At 42.7% G+C, this 15,192-nt stretch overlaps 1 protein-coding gene across 1 annotated transcript in view; it reads left to right on the top strand.

Annotated features, from left to right (window-relative positions):
• Positions 1–8,242: 8,242 nt before the first annotated feature.
• The window catches only part of LOC126249676 (uncharacterized), a 169,994-nt gene continuing 163,044 nt past the window's right edge, over positions 8,243–15,192 (top strand). Inside the window, exon 1 of the mRNA XM_049951355.1 lies at positions 8,243–8,319. The gene's annotated coding sequence lies outside the window, so the exon portion shown is untranslated. The remainder of the gene's footprint in view (positions 8,320–15,192) is intronic.

Below are 15,192 nucleotides of genomic sequence, written 5' to 3'. Positions count from 1 at the left end.
CGCCCTTAGTGCTACGCTGTACTTTCCTATTTAAAACCTCTACATGTCATCATTTTCGTATCTTCTATATAAGCAATCTCTGCCTTAAACGCACGTCATTTTATCTGCATTTTCTACAATCAGTCGCCACGTGACGATGGCCCAAGTAGCAAAAAGCCAAGCCGAAAGCCGGCTCGCGAACAAAAAATGTAATTTTGCAGAACATTAGGTAAGTATTTGCTGATTAATGTATTTACGTGCTAGCAAGTTAAGATGCTTAAACGAAAGTGTCTCAGTGAAATGTAGTTCATGTAAGTATCTTTACAAGCATCAACCAGCATCGAGGCTCTCCAGCTGCCTAGATGCGAGGTACGTGAATTTCAGAAAAGTATTCTCAATCAGGTAGTGTTGCTGCACGGAAGCAGACGGTTAGCAAATTTCCCATAGAATCTCGAGATATCCATATATCTCAAACGTCTTGACGCAATATTTCATTGCTTGAGAATACTTGCTTCTCGAAGAAGGTTCGTACATTTCTCACCACTCTACATTTCGGCACTCACATCGTAGGTGAGAGCCATCAGGTGACCATATACCGAACGTGGGAGCAACACTCAGTGGGATGTATGACAACAGTGCTACGCGTAGCAGACTTCTCCAAAATAAAGCCCCAGACATTTCTAAGTCAGCTACTACGCTCGAACATCGAGTGTTCGCTGTTGATCAGGTGCGGCCACTGTGTGCGACACCGAGGCTCGGCTTTTCTCAGACCGTTTGGGCTTCGCTCGGTCCTTCACGGAACTATTCGGTATAGCTCGACGTTTTACTTGATGCGCGATGCAACACTATTTCTACTGGAAGTTGGTCTGGCATTTTGCGTTCGACATGAGTTCCGAAAATTCGTGCTGTTTATCCTTCTCTATTTATTCGTGGTATAAAGGAAGTTCATAGATCACGTGGTTGTTTGCACACAAAGAGCAAAACTAGTGACCTATTATCCCATCATTTAAAAATAAATAGAAATTACGTAAGGGAATGATGTGAATCTTCAAATTCAATTATGCAGTCGCATAAACCACTGGTACCGCAAATTTATCATGGAACAGCATTACAACACCATACAAAAAGATTTAGTTGATGATGAAGAGCAAAAAATTACAACGATCGACATACAGTTTGTAGTGGGTTCATTGTTCCGTACATCAGGAATTACTTTGTGCGAAGTTAGCAAAGATGAAGCACGTGAAGATATTAGTGGAATGAGTATTAAATTTTCTGAAGTCGAACGCCTTTTTACATCATCAGTTGGAACAGTTTTTGACGGAACTGAACGAAGAGTACGGAGACGTTATATATTATTGGAAAGAACGTTGGTTAAGTCAAAGAGCATGGCTGGAACAATTTTTCCATTTAAGACCCACTAGTGTTCAGTTTCTTATGGAAAAAAGAAAAGAGGAACGAAAATTTGAAGATGCTGAATGGATTGCAGACCTCTCACTTTAAAAGTACTTGACTGCACAATACCCACAGTAAGACATTGGAAAGTGAGAAACAACATGTTTCATATTTCTTGGTGATTCATTTAAAATGAAAATGCACTGTGGAAGGGGCAGTTTTCACTGAGCTCACTGCCATTAAAGTAAATGCAAATTTTGAAGAATCCATTGTGGCGTTGAAACAATTGCAGGAATAGTTTTCTAAACGTTTTGCGGACGCTATGAATCTTACATCTGTTTCTGAGCTCTTTTCGAGCTCTGCCGTTTCAGTTGAAAGTATCCCTGTACATGTGCAGTTGGAACAGATCGATCTGCAGTGCAGTTATTGTTTAAAAGCCAAATTATTCTGAGATAAAACTGTACAAGAGTTCCGTAAACTTTCTTTGAATAACTCTAGAACTGTCACAGCAGAATCGGGTGTCCGGTAAAAACATCCAACAATTAACTTGGTTTCTCCTTCACCTGTTATTTGAGACCAAATGACTTCACTGTCAACTCAACTTCGACCTCAATAAAGACAATATTTTTGGCAGCTGCAATGAATACTCCCCGTCTTATGACCACTAATCTGTTTTACCGATATGCGTTCCGCGATCGCTAAATATGTCAGAGGTTTCCAACTCGAGTTTCAGCCAGCTCTCGGTCTCAAGAATAATTTTAGGTTGAGAACTTTCCTGGAGGGCAGTAAATTCGGGAACTTTATTACGAATACTTCAACAGTTTACTGATAAAGCTGTGACAATTGATAACATCCTCATTGCCATCTTGTCCTGCCAATTGAAAGCAAGAGGTTTATTTGTTAACATAAACTCGGTGTCACCTATTTTAAGTTTTTCTGATAAAGTAGGTGCGCCTTTACGGTTTTTCCTTACAGCTCCACAAGCATTAGACACTCTGTCATGCAGATAAGAAAATAGCGCTGCCTAGTCTACCAACTGTTAACACACAGTGTGTGACGGTTATCAAGATAGCAGTCTAGTGAAGTACATCTACATCAACAGCCATACCCCGCGAGCCACCGTACAGCGTGTGGTGGAGGGTACCCTGTACCACTACTACTCGTTTCCTTTCCAGTTCCACTCGCAGACAGAGCGAGGGAAAAACGACTGTGTATATGACTCCATATGAGACCTAATTTCTCGTATCTTATCTTGGTGGTCGTAACGCGAAATGTATGTTGGCTGCAGTAGGATCATTCTGCAGTCAAGTGCAGGTGATGGTTCTCTAAATTTCCTCAATAGGAACGTCGCCTTCCCGCCAGGAATGCCCGAAGCATCTCCACAATACTTGCTTGTTGTTCGGACCTACCGGCAAAAAATCCAGCAACCCGCCTCTGAATTGCTTCGATGACTTCCTTTAATATGACGTGGTGTGAATCCCAAATACTCGAGCAGTACTCAAGAATAGGTCGCACTAGTGGTCTCCTTTATAGATGAACCAATTTTTCCTAGAATTCTTACAATAAGCCGAAGACGAGCATTCGCCTTTCCTATCACCTTCTCTACCACTCTCCTCACACGCTCATTCCATTTCCTATTGCTTTGCAACTTTAGGCCCATCTTTTGGATCACGTGACTGTGTCAAGCACTACACCAATTATGCTGTATCCGAACATTACCTGTTTGTTGTTCCTAAGAATCCGCATTTACTTACGTTTTTCTACAATTAGAGGCAGATGCCACTCATCACATCAACCAAAAATTTTGTCTAAGTCTTATCCTACAATACCTCACCTTCGATTCCTTCCTGTACACCGCAGCATCATCAGCAAACAACCATATATTGCTGCCCACTCTGTCCGCCAGATCATTCGTATATACAGAAAATTATAGCTGTCCTATAACACTTCCCTGGGCACACCTGATGATATCCTTGTCTCTGACGAACACTCACCACCAAGGACAACATAATGTGTTCTATTACTTACGAAGTCTTCGAGCCACTCAAATATCTGGTAACTAATTCCGTATGCTCGTGCTTTCGTTAACGGTCTGTAGTGGGATACCGTTTCAAATGCTTTTCGTAAATCTAAAAACATGGTATCTGCCTATTGCCATTCATCCATAGTTCGCAGTACACCATGTAAGCCAAACCGTCACAACTCTAACATATTTGTAAATAATGGTTGATATGACATTTATTTACAAGTATGTTAGAGTTGTGACGATTGGACTCTCTGTTCCAAGGATATTAAGAATAAGAGATTTCACAATAGAACGTCGTTTTTGTAGTAAAACTTGAAGGCATGATATATCGCCGTTCCATAAGTGAGTCATGTTTATGCATAGATGTGTAGTACAAAATAATGATCACTAGCGGCCTGCTAATGTAGATATTGGTTTTAATGCAGGGAGTCTCCGAAGAGATGTTCGGCTCTCCATCGATGCAGCTATTTTCATTTAAGAAGAGAGGCTGCATCTTTAAGGGAATTATAATCTGTCAGAAAAGAAAGTAATTCGGAAGGAATTGACCGAAGCCTATAGAAGCGACCAACCCTGACATTTGCTTAAATTGAAAATGGGAAACAACAAAACACCAGTTTCAAAGTTGCCGGCGGATGAATTCGAACCACCTCACCTTCCGAATCCAGGGATTGCTACCGTGCTCAGTGGAGAATTTGGAAAAGGTGGTTGTTGTACATTGTTTCCAAATAAAATAATATGCACCATAAGAAAAGACGGAATTCAGATACTGCATGTTATTCCTTTAATTATACGTGTTTTGTCATCTGTTACCGCGTGAGTGCACGCACATTTTAAGATTTAATTGTGCAGTGAATTCGTAGTTTCAGTAATTATAGTATGACATCAACGTAAATAGATTTTGGTCGAAAGGGGGGGGGGGTGCCAGGCACTATCGGTTAGGATGAATTCAAGCAGCTGGCTGAAAAAAATCTTTTAGTGGCGACCGAACTGTAAAATGTGCTGTCATGACATACCTCTTCCGCTCTCCGCAAACCCCATTCCATGATTCCGTATCGGAACAGGTTTTCATAACTGAAAACCAACCGAGTGACCAGATTGGGCAATATCGTGCCATGTCGGCTAATAATGATAGAATTTTCAGCAAATTTTTTAAAGAAATGTAAGCATCGTCATTTGGGCGATATTTTTGTCGATAAACGTGATTTTTGGGAGACAAGAAATCCAAGTGTATTTTTATGCACTGATTTTATTTTAATGTTATTTATAATGTTTTTTTACCGCCCCGCTGCATTGTGAACTACTGAAATATTGCAACCCCAAGGTTCTACCTGTCTCCAAATAACGACTCTCGTGTTAACATTAAAAAAGCTATAGATAGGTAATTCGGCTATTATAGTAGTTCGTACACATTTTTAAGTTATCATAACGCCAGTGGACGAATCAGAATCGGTTTTGTTACAAACTTATCCATAAACAGAAACTGTCAGAACAGCACACAGCACAAACTAATAAACGGCAGCATTTACATTAAATTCCACTGTAAGTATGAACTGAACTGATCAACAAAGCAACAACTGAACTCAAGTAAGGCCAACACTGTATAATTATTGGTCTTGACTAAATTAGTAATAGGTGATAACCGACAGTACTATCGATATATCAATAGTTTAAATCTGTCGGTGGCCTTGTTGATTATCAATGGTACCTTCCCTTTTTTGCAATATGATTCCAAGTCAGGATATAATGGGCAATCAAAAACTTTCTATGTGAAGGCCGTACAGTCCAGAATTGGTATGCTACTCAGAAAAAATCGCTGTGGGCATAGAGGCAATCATCCCAGCGACGCACTAAGTTGGAGATACCCGTTTGGTAAAACACAGTGTCCTGTTGCGTTAAGAAGTACGTAATTGTTTGTTGCACATCCTTGTCGGATGGGGCTCGTTGATCCTCAAGGCATTGGCGTGGTTATCACATGTGGGGAGATCAGGACTTTAGGGTGGGTGCTGGAGTGTCTCAAGTGAGTAGTGTAACTTTTGCGTTACGACATTTGCTGTATGGAGACGTGTGTTACGAGAAAGCACGAGAACCCCTTGACACACCATTCCACAACGCTGGTTTCCGACAGACATGCTGTCCCATACACATACTTCATTCTCCGATGAATATCTACACGTGTTTGTCCTTCGGCAGCCAAGAAAATAATAACAGCACGTTGGTCGTGTTTGGGTGAAATTGGTGATAACAGCGTCATAGTTCATGTTTCCGCCTTTACCGCATGCAGGTCGGAAGTCACGAATGCCACACTTACCCCTTGCGTACTTGTCGGTGCTTACACACCAGCATCAGAGCCGCGCTGCTTGCATACACGCTGCAGCCAAGCCCTCTGATTCTCATAGCTGGCAAATTGGACACCTGCCGTTGCTTTTCTGACGTGCAATGGCCGGTAGCTGTGTCCTGTCTTCAAAGTATCCGGGACGTTACTTTTTAACAAGATAATGTGAGAGCGTCTCACACACTGGAAACATCCGATCACTGGTCTACCAGGCTCTTAAGTGTGTTTTGCAGAGTATCATTGTAGATGTAGATAGAGACGGGCACGACACCAGTCTACAAGCACTACAGTTGAGTAACTCTACAATAGAGTTGAAGCTGCATGGAGTGTTGTATCATTATCTGTCATTAAAGCTCAGTTCGGCTCAGCATCCAGCCTGACTAGATTCATGTACAGGATGGTTGTTATTAAACTTTCGCTACTTCACACGGCCCGCTATGAATAACGGGTGATCGTTGGATTATGAAGCTTTGTGGAAACGTTTGTAAAGTGATTCAGTTTGCTCCCGGGAGAGGCAGACGGCCAATTTCGCCACAAATTGTTGAAGGAGTTACTGTTGCCGTGGTTGGGAATGCTGTACTTAATGTGCGGTCTTCAAGCAGTACACGACCTGTGTCACGACAGCTGAACATTTCATGGTCCACCGTTCGAAAAGTGCTGCGAACAACTGTGAAATGGTATCCGTACCAACTCACATTACTCACCAACTTTTGCCACGTGACGCAAACATTCGAGTAGACTTTGCTCTCACGTTTCTTGCAAAGAATGAAGTTGACGCCATGCAGTCTTGGAATATTTTGTGGACTGACGGAGCACACTTAATGCTCACTGTGGCAGTGAACACTCCCAGGTGTCGCATTTAGGGACCGTCTCCGCCAGCGAACGTTCATTAAGTTCCCCTGCATAGTGAACGCGTTGCTGAGTGGTATGGTTTCGCAGCGCGATTCATGACACGTCCATTTTTCTTTCAGAAACTCGGAGCCCAAGGATCGAGGACATGTAGCACCAATGGCACACGTTACTGTGATTTGCTTCGCCATCATGTGATCCCTGCTGTACGAGAGAATGGTGGTATGGACTCAATTACTTTGATGCACGATGAAGCCCCCTCTCCCATTGCTCGTGAGGCCGCTGGGTCACTCCGTGACAAATTTGGAGAATACCGAATCGTTGGCCGATCGTTGCAAACGGCATGACGACTAAGATAAGCAGATTTGAACTCTCTCATGTGGAAAGTAAAATATGTTTCTTTCAAAGGTTTATACGTCATTTGTCATCCGCATGTCCTTGCAAACGTTTTCACGAAATTTCATTGTCCTACGATCACTCGTTTTTCAAGTCGGCTTTGTCAAGTAGCGAAAGTTTGATTACAACCACCGTGTACTAAATCGTGCTCCATTTATATAACTAAACCACGTACAAATTTAATCACGCATTCTTCCTATTGTACCGTAGGCGCGCAGTAAGTAAAATTTCGTCATTAGCTATCCTTCCATTTGATCCAGGCCATCATCCGAGGCTGTTTATGAGTTTGCAAGTAATTTTATAGTCCCCTGTCTGTGTTACGAGCACTGCGCAGGTGAAGTCGCGCGAGGCGGCTGCCACCTGTAAGTATCGCGACTTGCCTGATATTCTGTCGAGGTTGTCTCCCTTAGGGAATTTGGCTTCACAAAGCCTCTCGAATTCGACTTTAAAATTTCTAGTAGGAAAACGAAAATAATGGCATTCCGAGAAAAATATCCAGTCAGATCAAAAATTGTTTTGGATAATTCAGTTTCAGTACAAGTGTCTCAAACCTCTTATTTAGGCTGTGAATAAATTTTGATTTTCACTCTGATTTTGAAAATAAAATCCAAAAATTCGAAGCTGTCTGTGGTACCATTAGCAGAACATTGGGTCATAAACATTAGCAGAACATTGGGTCATAAAGTACAAAAAGAGACCATCATAGAATATTATAAAGTAATGGCGGGTCCTGTATTATCCTGTGGAAGCGAAAGCTTGGTTGTCACAAATATAAAACTAGGAAATAAAAGTCAAACTGCAAAGACGGGGTTCGTAAGAAAGACGAAGGGCTGCAGAAGGAAAGACATGCCTAGAAATGAAGATATTAGAAAGCATATTTTCAAGACGCATGAAAAAAATTCAAAAATATCATGATGATTGGAGACAACAGAATACCAGGTCACAGAATTCCCCAGAAGATCGTGAAGTTCAGGCTGAAGGAGAAAAGAGAGATTGGAAGACCTCGAAAAAGATGAAAATGATTTTGTTTCTGAGCTCGAAACGGGCAACAGCCTAATCCTTGAAAAGATGATGATGATGATGATGATGAGACTATCCTTCCTCGAGCTACGATATTAATGGTTATAAGTGTATGCATCAGCGTATTAGGAAGCTAAAAATTCCGCTACTTGTAAAGCTCGTAAGCAAATTCGGTGGCTGTGCGTTCCATTGAGGCAGTGTAACGTTGTGGGGCACTTCCAGGAACGGCGGACGGCAGCCAGAGCGAGGTGCGGGCCCTGCAGTTTGAGTCCGACCTCTGCGCTGTCACCATCGCCGCAGCCGTCGCGTCTGCTTCCTCTCGGTGAGTACCGCCCACCTTGCGCGTCTTACTCAGCGCTCACGTTCTCCCCAGAATCGCAGTGAATGTGGAGCAGCCCAGGCCGAGTGCCGCTGCTTTCGCGTCGAATAGACACAGTGGTGAAAGGTCGGGTAGTATCGGAAACGTAAGCTCTTACGAAATTATAATTATTTCTCCAGCTTGTATTGGAACATTCTTCACACTTACTTAACAAAATTATAAAAATCGATGTCATAAAAACATACGTCGGTAGATTTTTAAATATTTTTCCACCATTTTCTTTTCGGTAGTTTACATTTTTGGAGGGTTGTATCGGACATGAAATTATAACATGTAAAAAGTCATTTTTTGTTTCAAAAATGTAATGAGAAGGTAAAATGTTATAAGTATTAAATTAAAATAAGTACCAGCTGTACAGGATGAGTCCGTAATGATGTTACATGCGTTTAGGAACGATGGAGAGGGGTAAATGTTTCAACGCACAGGTCGAAAGTTATAAGCGAAGATCGTCAGGTATACTCTGACGGTGGAGTATGTATACCGGCACTGTTTTTGCTAGGATTGTTAGGTAAGCAACTGTCACACGTGATAGTATGGACCAAAACAAGGAAAAAAAAGCTCTAGTAACCATGGGCTCTAAAATCACACCTTAAGAGCTATGAACACTTCTCCCTTTTCCGTACTGTGAAACACATATCTTCTACTGCAGTCTCTTTGGTTTTCATATTTTTAGATAAGGTAGTATGGACCAAAACAAGGAAAAAAGTCCAGTAAATATGGGCTCTAAAATACATACCTTAAGAGCTATGGGCACTTGCTCAGTAAATACAAAATGTAATATTGTTTATTTGCAAACAAAACACAGCACTCCAAAGCTAAGTTGCTGCACCGAAAAACTCATTAGAATCAGATAACTTGTTGCCAGTCCGAAACGCACTACTGTTTTAGTTCAAAATCGTGTGCGTAGTCTGGTTTCTCCCTAGTTCACACTGCAGTGCCGCGACAGATGCTTCCACTAACGTGCGTGTTTAGAAATGGCTTTTATCCAATACAATTCGCTGTCCGATTATACCCGATCTTCCCATAATATTACACATATTATAAATGAAAGGAGTGTGTGTGTGTGCGTGTGTATTTGAGAGAGAGAGACGCTGAAACGGCTGGACTGATGTGCATGAAGTTTGGAAACGCAGATAACTAGTATCCTGAATTAACGCACAGTCTACCTTACGAATACCTAACTGTCAAAGGGGTAGGGATAGGAGTGAAAAAGATGTGTGCCCCACGATGCGCGAATATTTTATGCATACTTCATTCACCCAGTAATTGAGAATGAGAGTACTTTGTGACTTTCAACCAAGTTTACAACATACTTTCATACTTTTAAGAGATGGCTCTGAGCACTATGCGACTTAACTTCTGAGGTCATCAGTCGCCTAGAACTTAGAACTAATTAAACCTAACTAACCTAAGGACATCACACACATCCATGCCCGAGGCAGGACTCGAACCTGCGACCGTAGCGGTCGCTCGGCTCCAGACTGTAGCGCCTAGAACCGCACGGCCACTCCGGCCGGCACTTTTAAGAGACATATTTTCGATGACACCCAATACAAAATGATGAAAGAGAAAAAAATGTATCGCTTACTACTTATTCGCTGTTGATACAGTAAAACTGCCGCATTAGGCACGACGTTTTATTTTATTACTTCTTTACTACTAATTGTATCTGCGACAAATTTTGGAGACGATACTGAAATATACCACTGTATGCACCAGCAAAATTATGTCACTGTACGATACAGTTCAGGAGGTATGACGTCATAAACACTGAGATGAAAAAAAAACTGCCGCTTCATCCATGACGTTTTAATTTATTACTTCTTTACAAACAAACTGTGTTCAGAATATATTTCGAAGATAGTGGCCCCATACACGGTGCCTCATAATTAATATTGCACACTTCTAGAGATTGTAGAGGGTATTCAGTAGATCAATTTTTACATAGGAATCCATGGCCGGAAACGTTCATTTCCATGTTACAGGGGAAACAAGATGTACAGATTTCACTCTTATTTACTGTGATATTACACCAGCCGTTCGATATAGCGACCACGAAATTCAGTGCACACAGTATATCTGCGTAGTATGTTCGATAAACACTGTCCATCATGCGTGGTGCATGGTTAATTACTTCTGCCGCTGTCACGGTCCGTAGAACCAGATCTTCCTCCGACTGGACACGAGTCTCGTAAAAAAGATTTTTCATGTAGAGCAGTAAGAAGAAGTTCAAAGGGATTAAATCTCGTGGTCCTGGTGGCCAGGCATGTGGTCCACCTCGACTGCTCCACCTGTCCCCGTAGACTACGTTCCGATTGTTTCATGTGCGAATGCAAAATGTACTGCCGAAACATCATGCTGGAGCAACAATCCGTGCCGAACGTCCAATGGCACATCTTCCAAAAACTCCGCCAGCACTTGTTGCAGGAATATCAAATACCTGGCAACCGTTAGGAGGGGAAGAAGGATGTGCGACCCAATCACACATCCATCGCAGATACCTGCCCAGACATTAATGCCGAAATATTCGTGTACACGTGGCTTTGGTGTTTTCTTGATCGCAAATGTAGCTATTTCTAGTGTTCAAATCACCTTCCCTGTTGAAATCGCTTCGTCGGTGAACAAACTTAGCCTCGGAAACTGAGGATAATCCACACAACGGTGTAAAAAACAAGTACATAAATTGACACGTGGTACAAAATCCGATGGAAGCATGGCGTGTTCTTTCTGGAGGTGATATGGGTGGAGTTACTGTTCACGCAGAACACGCCAGACACACAAGTGAGCCACACGCAATGGCACGAGTACTCGTCGGTGGCTTCTCTTCAACTTGACGAAGCACTCCTCTTCCAATACGACAGTGCGCCGCTTCCATGGAGCACCACAGTTTGCTCTATCGTTTGTAAATTTCTCACTTTCCTGCAGCCGTTGTTCCACTCTGGCAAACATGGGATGAGATGGAATTAAACGGTTTGGAAAGTAATTGTGGTACAGCTTATCTTCCATTGTGGCGAGATTCACCGTAAATTAATAACATATCGATGTACTCCGCGCATGTGTATTCAGGTATCCTGCTACTGAAGTACTAGTTACCGTGATGCCAACTGACACATCACCAGAAAGCATTAAAACAAGACAGATGGGAACAGAGGACATACCATGACATTGCGTCATTGTACCATTCATGAATATATAGGTAACCTGCCGTAACAGGAGAATTGCGTAAGAAACATCTTACGTACGACTTCATATCTACATCTACATCTACATCCATACTCCGCAAGCCACCTGACGGTGTGTGGCGGAGAGTACCTTGAGTACCTCTATCGGTTTTCCCTTCTATTCCAGTCTCGTATTATTCGTGGAAAGAAAGATTGTCGGTATGCCTCTGTGTGGGCTCTTATCTCTCTGATTTTATCCTCATGGTCTCTTCGCGAGATATAAATAGGAGGGAGCAATATACTGCTTGACTCCTCGGTGAGGGTGTGTTCTCGAAACATCAACAAAAGCCCGTACCGAGCTACTGAGCATCTCTCTTGCGGAGTCTTCCACTGGAGCTTATCTATCATCTCCATAACACTTTCGCGATTACTAAATGATCCTGCATTGAAGCGCGCTCCTCTTCGTTGGATCTTCTCTATCTCTTCTATCAACCCTATCTGGTACGGATCCCACACCGGTGTGCAGTATTCAAGCAGTGGGCAAACAAGTGTACTGTAACCTACTTCCTTTGTTTTCGGATTGCATTTCCTTAGGATTCTTCCAATGAATCTCAATCTGGCAGCCGGCGGTTCTAGGCGCTCAGTCCGGAACCGCGCGACTGCTACGGTCGCAGGTTCGAATCCTGCTTCGGGCATGGATGTGTGTGGTGTCCTTAGGTTAGTTAGGTTTAAGTAGTTCTAAGTTCTAGGGGACTGATGACCATAGATGTTAAGTCCCATAGTGCTCAGAGCCATTTGAACCATTTTTTCAATCTGGCATCTGCTTTACCGACGATTAATTTTATATGGTCATTCCATTTTAAATCACTCCTAATGTCTACTCCCAGATAATTTATGGAATTAGCTGCTTCCAGTTGCTGGCCTGCTATATTGTAGCTAAATGATAGAGGATCTTTCTTTCTATGTATTCGCAGCACATTACACTTGTCTACATTGAGATTCAGTTGCCATTCCCTGCACCATGCGCCAATTCGTTACAGATCCTCCTGCACTTCAGTACAATTTTCCGTTGTTACAACTTCTCGATATACTACAGCATCATCCGCAAATAGCCTCAGTGAACTTCCGATGTTATCCACAAGTTCATTTATATATATTGTGAATAGCAACGGTCCTACGACACTCCCCTGCAGCACACATGAAATCACTCTTACTTCGGAAGACTTCTCTCCATTGAGAATGACATGCTGCGTTCTGTCATCTAGGAACTCTTCAGTCCAATCAAAAATGGCTCTGAGCACTATGGGACTTAACATCTGAGGTCATCAGTCCCCTAGAACTTAGAACCACTTAAACCTAACTAATCTAAGGATATCACACACATCCATGTCCGAGGCAGGATTCGAACCTGCAACCGTAGCAGTCGCTCGGTTCCAGACTGAAGCGCCTAGAACCGCTCGGCCACACCGGCTGGCTTCAATCCAATCACACAATTGGTCTGATAGTCCATATGCTCTTACTTTGTTCATTAATCGACTGTGGGGAACTGTATCAAACGCCTTGCGGAAGTCAAGAAACACGGCTTTTACCTGAGAACCCGTGTCTATGGCCCCCTGAGTGTCGTGGACGAATAGCGCAAGCTGGGTTTCGCATTATCCTCTTTTTCGAAACCCATGCTGATTCCTACAGAGTAGATTTCTAGTCTCCAGAAAAGTCATTATACTCGAACATAATACGTGTTCCAAAATTCTACAACTGATCGACGTTAGAGATATAGGTCTATAGTTCTGCTTATCTGTTCGACGTCCCTTCTGGTTGTAACATGGAAATGAACCGTTTCCGGACATGGGTTCCCATGTAAACTTGATCCAAATCCCCTCTACAACCTCTAGAAGTATGTAACATGAATTGTGAAACACCCTGTATACCGCTGGATGTATCTCCAAAATTATATCAGTGCACAAAGCATAGTTTAGGAGATACGTCATAAACATTGAGCTGCGTCAACATGAAACTGCAGAGTGAAATGCGGTAGAGATACAGGTGAAATATTGTACAAATAGGTGTGAAATACACAAAATACACATGAAATATATTTCACATGCGCGTACGTGGCCAAAACCACAGGTAAAAATCTCATCCTAAACCCCTGGAACGACTTCAACCAAGTATGGTACACATATTAGATACGATCTGCAAAGAAATACTATGGGGGTAAGAACCAACCGCTTCCTTTTGGGACAGGGGTGATAACGTGGAATGAGAAGGGGGAGAAGAAGATAGATTAACAGACAGGAGGAAGGAGGAGATTTAAACATGTAAGGGGAGGTGGAGATGGAAAGAGAGAGGGGGAGGAGGAGATGGACAGAGAGAGGAGGAGATGGAAATGGACAGAAAGAGGAGGAGATGGACAGGGAGAGGGGAAAGGAGGAGATGGATAGGGAGAGGGGAAAAGAGGAAATGGACAGGGAGAGGGGAAAGGAGGAGATGGACAGAGAAAGGAAAGAGGAGGAGGGCGACAGAGAGGAGGCAGGAGGAGATGAACAGCGAGAGGGGAGACCAGATTGACGGGGAGAGGGGGGAGGAGAAGATGGACAGAGAGAGAGGGGGGATGGAGTTGGCTAGGGAGGGAGGGGAGGAGGACATATACAGAGAGAGGGGGAGGAGGAGATATACAGAGAGAGGGGGAGGAGGAACTCGGCAGAGAATTGGGCGTGGAGGAAGTGGCCAGAGATCGGTGCTAGGCGGAAATGGACAGAGAGAGGGGGAAAGAGGAGATGAATTGACAGAAGATTGGAATAAACACGTACTTGGGCATTTTTTTGTAAATAAATTTTTAACCGCGGGCATCATCACGGGGCTGAGCTAGTCGTGATGTACGTTTACGTCGATGACCACTATAAAACTGCCAGGTATCCCAGTTTAGGAAGGACTGTCGTACTCTTCGTGTGGAAAATCCGACTTCCGATTAAACCTTGTCAAGAAACGTAAAAACCCCTCTAACACCAACACTGATAATGTTTCACATGTAGCTATCTGTTCCTAATGCGTTTTAAATTAAGAAGTAGTCTCGTAAACGAAACTGAAATTAAAAATTCATTTCTTAATCAGACGAGAGCTGGATAGGAAAATCTGCACTCAACACCCATAACATCGAACTTACTCACATGCAGTAGCGAGTCATAAGTCGATAGAAAGAACTGTTTGCTGTTATTGTACATTTTACGGTTCGTGAAATATTTTTGCAAAAGAATTCGTCGTCAGATTGCAAAACTAAGGAAGTGCTACTGCCGAAAAAGAAGCGGATGTTGGAACTGAGAAACAAGTATAATACTGAATGCTGTAATGTCTACTCATGGCTTAATAAAAGTAAAGATGGCTATAATAATCATTTCAAGGTGGCTTCCTTATATTATAGCGTATTTCAAATAGGCGAAAGTAGCCTTAAAATGGCCACATTGGAAGATGAATTACTGGTGAAAATGAACTACTCATTTACGTCTCTGCAGTTTCGTCGGGGTCTCGATAGGGAAGAGGGAAGGTTCTATTAAAGAGGCTGAGAAGCGTAACAGTGAGAAAACGTGGAATGGTGTTTCGCGGGCATCTAGTCTGGAAGAGTAATAGCGGGATATGTAATATAATATGCCAACTGGAA

The sequence above is a fragment of the Schistocerca nitens genome, chromosome 3 (genome assembly GCF_023898315.1).
Source record: "Schistocerca nitens isolate TAMUIC-IGC-003100 chromosome 3, iqSchNite1.1, whole genome shotgun sequence".
NCBI classification, from domain to species: domain Eukaryota; kingdom Metazoa; phylum Arthropoda; class Insecta; order Orthoptera; family Acrididae; genus Schistocerca; species Schistocerca nitens.
The sequence above is the reverse complement of the archived record's forward strand: the minus strand, read 5'-3'. Positions and strand labels throughout refer to the sequence as shown.